The 7,193-nt window shown below is 28.6% G+C and overlaps 1 long non-coding RNA gene across 1 annotated transcript; it reads left to right on the top strand.

Annotated features, from left to right (window-relative positions):
* Nucleotides 1–5,014: 5,014 nt before the first annotated feature.
* On the top strand, nucleotides 5,015–6,888 carry LOC114379705. Its single transcript, XR_003659567.1, has 2 exons — nucleotides 5,015–5,413; nucleotides 6,360–6,888. It is a non-coding gene; the product is annotated as an uncharacterized LOC114379705 (long non-coding RNA).
* The last annotated feature ends 305 nt before the right edge of the window (nucleotides 6,889–7,193 follow it).

Raw genomic sequence — 7,193 nt, 5'->3', positions numbered from 1 at the left:
GCAATGGTTGTTACGTTGTCCTCATTATCATGTCAAACAGTTTGTGATGGCATAAAACCCACACGTGACAAGAGAAATTTTGTACTTCAAGACTCACTTCTAATCAAAATGATAAAATCATCATTTACAAAAGAACTATAACTCCTTGATGCACTATCTTTTAGTACTATTTTGCAATTCTAATCATGTACGTATTTAATACACAATTTTGTTACTTTGCTAGGTCCTAACTTTTTGGAAATCAATCAACAATTGTTAGATTGCATTATCATGTCAAGCAGTTTGCGAAGCCATAAAGTTCACACGTGACAAGAAAAATGTCATACCTCAAGACCCATATCACAAATCAAAATTAAGGATAAATCATCATTCACAAAGCACTATAACTCCTCGATCCACTATCTTTAAGTACCACTTTTGCAACTCCAATCATGTACATATTTAATACACAATGTCGTTACTCTGCTAAATTATAACTTTTTGGCAATTAATCAACAATGGTTATGTTGTCCTCACTGTCATGTCAAGCAGCTTGCAAAGCCACAAAACCCATATGTGACAAGACAAATATCATACCTCAAGACTCACATCACTAATAAAAAAGATAAATAATCAATCACAAAAGAACTATAACTTCTCCACTAAATTTAAGTGCCCCTTTTGCAACTCCAAAATCATGTACACATTTAATATACAATGTCGTTACTCCACTAGATTCTACCCGTTTGGCCATCAATTGGCAATAGTTATGTTTCCCTCACTATACACAATGTCATTACTCCACTAGATTCTACCTGTTTGGCCATCAATCGACAATAGTTATGTTTCCCTCACTATCATGTCAAGCAGCTTGTGAAGCCGCAAAATCCATGTGTGACAAGACAAATGTTGTACCTCAAGATTCACACAACTAATCAAAAGGATAAAATCATCATTCACAAAATGACTATAGCTCCTCGATCCACTATTTTTAAGTACCTTTTTTCCAACTCCAATCATGTACGCATTTATATAAGCAATGTTGTTACTATGTTAGATTCTAACTTCTTGAAGGTCTATCACCAATGATTACATTGCCCTCACTATCATGTCAAGCAACTTGTGAATTCACAAAACTCACACATGACAAGACAAATGTTGTACCTCAAGACTTGCACAACTAATCAACGGGATATAATCATTATTCATAAAAGATTATAACTCCTTGATCCACTATCTTTGAACACCCCTTTTACTTAAATCATGTATACACTTAATATACAATATAATTATTCCACTTGATTCCAACTTAAATGTTAGAGTCCCACATGTATGCATTCCCATCATAGACTCTAGTAAGAATGCATTTTCATCCTCAATATTCATGATATATGTATAAAAAACACTTGTTTCCATGGACCACCTTTGATTTTTTTTTTTGAATATTATACATTTATTGTGTTTGTCTATCATTTAAGATAATATGTACATTTTAAGAAATCTATTGATTCTACCAAAATTTATAGCAAAATAGTTTTATTTGTCTAAAATATTCTTATTTCATAAATGATAAATTACACTATAGTTACAAATTTGAAGGACTTCATCTAGTAAAGTAGGATAGGGTGTTGCACTTGACAGGTTCCCATGTTTGAGCCCCTTCACCTTTTTTTGTGTGAAAAAATTTAAATATCTTTATAAATATGTTGTGAGTTTGAAGGTTTTCGCACCTTATATTAATGGGCCATATCTCCTCCTACATTTTGATATATTCACTAACTCATTATTTCTTGATAATATTGGACAAAAAATTAATATTTTTCATATTTTAAAATATTAAAAATTAAGAAAAAGACATTTTTAAAATTACAAATAAAATGAAACAAAGAGAATGCATTGAATCAACAATTGTTTTATCATTTTGTATATGGCGTTACTTAATAATATTAATAATAATTAGTAGTATGAAAATTAAAGATCAAGAAAACTAAATTAGAACGAGTGAGATATTATAAATCTTTGTTATTTGCTACGAAAAAAGTATGAAAATTAGAGCTGATAAGAAATTGTTTTTTAAATAACTACTGCTAAATAAATGTAAAATTATATTTATAACAAAAGCTACTGTAAAAACATAAATGTTGAGGATGAGAGAAAGGCAATGTGGATTAGCTAGGAAAGTAGGAGCAGCATTATTGGCGATGGGGGCACGAGGGAAATTGATTAGGTTTAATTAATTAGGTTAGCCAGCGTTGGTGTTGGCGCACCGACGGCAAATGAAGAAAGCACCAGATTTTCGAGTATCATGTCTGGGCCCCACAGAAAGCGCTTCGTGTTGACGGCTATGGCTTCGCTTTGGACGCCACGTGTACTCTCTTCTCTTGCCGTCCACAGATAACTTCACTTCACTGCTCCTTTGTTTTTCCCAATTCTTTATTTCAGATATCTTTTTTTTTTTTTTTGGCTCATTGCAAAAGTGCGTGTCAGTTTTATGCGCTTCGTACTTGGTTGGTTGCGTGCGTTGCTTCTCAGAATGGAAAGACCCATCACATGAATCGATGAAGAAGAGGATTTTTTTTTTCAATCAAGAATATCCTCCCATTAATAGTATAAGATTAATTTTCATTTTAGACGTATAAATTATTAAAATGAGTTTTTGTTTTTTGAACAAAGTCAGAATCAAATCCTTCAACTACTTATATGTTATTGGTGATTCAGGAGAATTGGGTAGAGTCTTCACCGTTTAAATTTCATTCAGGAGAAAAATTATTTGATCCAACTATTTTAATTTTTTTAATATTGATTAAAACTTTAAATTTAATTCAGTCTAATTCAATTTAAAACATTGAAATGGAATTAATTTTCAGTTTTTATTTTTTTTAAAAATATTAAATAAATGATAATATATACAACAAAACAGTAAAAGATAATTTAAGATAATAGTAAATATCTTCTTTATAAGCCAATAAACAACTAATAGTAGCATAACAATTAAAATATATATTACTAAAAGTAAATTTATATAACTTAATAATCATACTTACGTACTTTTAATCAAATAGTTACTAAAAAAATATATTCAAATAAATAAAATTTTCCCAAATAAATATAATTTATGTGATAATTTATAAATATATAAAAACTAAAATTAAAAACATAAATAGTAACATAAATTTATTTTAAAAATGTATATGTGTATTTTTAAAATGGATTTGAATTAGATTAAATTTTTAAATTAAATCTGAAATTCGATTGAATCCAATAAAAAAATTAAATTTTTTTAAAATTGATTCATTTGATTTTATTTTTTTTATGGTTGTTTTGGATTTGAGTTGAATTTGATCGGTTCATGAGAATAGGGTACACTAATATTCAAATTCTTGAATGTGTGGGTGGTGCGTAACAAAGAGAAGAGTAAGATAGAAGATACAACAAAGAGTGTGAGGGGAGGAAGAGAAGCAACCAACGATTTTAGCTGCCGCTTTCGTTGGGACCGGCTGCGTGTGTCAGCGGAATCTGTGGAGAGAGGATATTGCTTTCCTTTTCTCCTTCCCTTCCTTCTCCCTTTCCTTTCGACATGTTTCTTTTCATTAACCTTCATTTTCTTGTTTTTTCTTTTAATGAGAACTTTCATTTTCTTATTAATAATAACAATATATATATATACCTATCAAGGTTCGCATTTTTATGTGTAGCAGAATATTTTTCAGCGTTTCAGGAATGTTCTATAGATGTATACAAGCAATTGCAACATTGCAATAAAAAATTAAATAATGGAGTAAAAAAATGTGCTAAACAATTTCATGTTAAAGTAATTAATAGAGTAATGATTTAAGACTTTTAATTGGTATAAAAATATTTTTATATAATTTTTTATTTAATTAGAGTTAAATATATTTTTAATCTTTAAGTAATTATTATTTTAGTTCTTAAATTTTTTTTATTAGTTCTCAAACTTTTAAAAAATTATTTTTAGTTTCTTTATTTCACATTGATGTTGTCACAATTTTTTACGGTCAAATTTTTTAAAATTTAATTTCAATTTGTAAAATTTTAAATTTGTCAAACTATGTAAAAAATTAGTCACAATTTAATATTTATGTTTTCATTTTTATTCTTTAAAATTATCAAAATATATAAAAAAGGACCACCAATTTATATGAATCAAATATTTTGATGATTTAAAACTTTTTTTTTTTTGAAAATTAGATTAAAAATATTTTTTTTTCATTAAAAAGATCATAAATTCTGAAACCATAAATATAATGAGTAAAGATAGAATAAAAATATTTTTTCAAAAATTTGAGGGATTAACAAGAATAATTTTATTTTTGAAGGAAAAAAAACAATTATCCAAATTTAAAGAATAAAAACATATTTAACATTTATTTTTACTCAAATAAATAGTAAAAAAATACTGGAGTATTGATTTATAGAATTTGTTTTATTTTTATCCAGCTAAACAACACAATGTTTTACTTTATTTTGCTTAAATTGGAAGAGAATATTATTGAAATTATAGTGGTTAGTGGTTAGAAGAAGATAAGTGACGCGCGGAGAGTGGGTGGTGGTGAGTGTGAGTGAGGAGCTGAAGCATATACGGCGCAGAGTGAGAAGAAGTGAGGGAAGTTTCTGTTTGGCCGCCAGAGCTGGCCACGCGTAACACGTTAAGCGCGGTGTGGGACCCAGACAAGCTTTGCATGCTAAAGCGCCACGTGACGCGGTGCGCCAAAATCAGACGCTGTTGCCTGTTGTGGCCGGCTATATGTATATGCTATGCCGTCACGACTCAGAACCACCGCCAATTTATTTACTTGCTTATCCTTCAATCACTTTATAACCATGATAACAAAAATTAAAGGTTATTGAGTGTTTTAAAGATATTGATTAAGAAATTTAAATTACAAATATTTAATTTAAATATGTTTTTTATATTTTGAAAATATATTATTTTTAAATTATTATTTTAAATTTATTTTTGATTATCTTAAATTTTGTTTATATTTTAACTTAGTATTTTATTGTCAACGTAATTAATTTAATTATTAACATTTTGTCACTACTTTTTTATTATTTAAATTATTTTAAAAATTTCAATTATCTTTCTTTGTCTTCTTTAATAAAAACTACCACCACGGTGTCACCACCTCCATCCAACCCACACCACCACTGCTGACCAGGTCGTCGACCGCCACCACTGCACCTCCCACGGACAGATTCTATTTCATTTCGAAACCGTATTTTTGACATTGTCCGGCCTTAATTTTTTGCATTCCGCGAGACACTAACTCACTGAGTTGAGTTTTTTCTTCTTCAGAAAAGTAGGAACGTGAGAAAATCTTCAATTCTCTGGGAAAATCTGTACAATGGCGCTTAATTTCTTATACCACCGTCATCGCACATGAGCGTCCTCTTCGATTTCACACCACTCTCTGTAAGCGTTCTGCTCGCTTTAATTCCTTTCATTTCATATACTTTTTTCTGCTTTTTCTTTGCATAAATAGTTATTTTTAACTCTGCATTTGTAAAGTCCTAAAAATTCAAAATTTTAGTCTCACGGAATAAAAAAGTGCGACAAATCAATTAGTGAAAAGAACCTACGAAAATATAAGAACGAAAATAATTATTTATTTAAAATATAATATAATTTTTTTTTAATTATTGCAAAGTATAATATTACTATGCTTAAAAAAGGAAAAACACACATAAATTAAAATAAAAAATTTGAATAAAATTTTAGAACTATTAACTTAATCTTTTAAAAAAATAGACTTAACTTAATTTTGTCATTATCATCTAATATTATCACAAATTATATTTTAAATAAATAATTATTTTAAATGTGTAAAACGTCAACAAATTTAAGTTCTTTAAAATTTATCATTATTCTATTCTAAAACAAAAATTATTATTTATCCATGTCTTTTTTTCTAAGATTTGCCTCATGAATTTTACTATTTTTGTCCGCATAGGTAGTTTTTTTTTTTTTTTTTTTTGTATGAAGAACTTCATGTAAAAATATCTCGTCTCCGTTTCGCCTTGATTGAAACGATTGTTTCGTTTATGTTTTTTTTTCTTCTTCTTCCGAGTTTCGGTTTTTCTGTATGATTCTACGGATATTGAAAATCGAGAGTTATGTTATTGTGCCTTTACCTCTTCCAGCTTTACTCGTTTGCTGAGGTTATCGGAAAGAAGAAAATTACTTAAGTGAGGCACAGTGCATTACTTAATTTTAATCTGAATGAATATTTCTTCATTGTTGAGAAATTAAACTAGACATTTTCCATTTTTCTGATTGTTATTAGAAGTGATTGTTTGAGTTTTTTTTTTCTTTGATTGAATTTCATTTTCTCTGACTGAAGATTTATTTCCTTTTGTAGGCTAATTGGAGTCTAGTTTGCAGGGAATTCCTCCTTCCTTTTTCCTCATCAACAAATTTTCATATAGCATAGATTAGAACATGACAACTATGAAAAAAAAATCATGTAATCAATTCAAGGAGATATGTGATCAGTTGATCTTCATTTCTTCAAGGTCTTGTGTTTTCTGAAAAGTCTTGGTTTGACTCTGAGACCTGGTTCAGGCATGAGGAATCAGGAAGGAAAAAAAAGAATTTGATCTTTTTGTGATTTCCTATTGAACCTCTGATGGAAATCGGTTGAATTTTGCGATTGGTTTTGAGGTTTATAACTCGTTTATTTTTGAGCTAGTAAGGTTTTGAACCTCTACACAATTATCTTTCTTCCCCTTGACGGCGAGGTTGGAGGTGGTGGTGCGGTAGTGGTGATTTTGGTTGGAGAAGGGGTTGATTTATGTTGACGGTGCTGTGGTGGTAGTTGACGGCACGGTTAGCGATGGTGACATAGCAGAATCCATGGTGGTGCGATAGTAATGGTTTTTACTGGAGAAGAAAAGAAAGATAATTGAATTTTTTAAATAATTTAAATAATAAAAAATAATACAACAATGAATGTAAGAGTGATCAGGGTTGATGATGTAATATTTAATTTATCATATTATCACTTAAAATGAGACTAACATATATATATTACTAAAAAAATTTCAGATAATTAATTGATTAAAAGTGAATTTAAAATAATAATATAAAAATAATTTATTTTTCATATATAAAAAATACATTTAAGTCAAAATATTTTTTTGAAGGAAAAAAATTATGATATTTGTAATTTTTTTCATATAATTATGTAATAAAT

This window comes from Glycine soja, chromosome 12 (genome assembly GCF_004193775.1).
Source record: "Glycine soja cultivar W05 chromosome 12, ASM419377v2, whole genome shotgun sequence".
Lineage (NCBI taxonomy): Eukaryota > Viridiplantae > Streptophyta > Magnoliopsida > Fabales > Fabaceae > Glycine > Glycine soja.
Note: the sequence above shows the minus strand (reverse complement) of the source record. Positions and strands in the feature narration are given on the sequence as shown.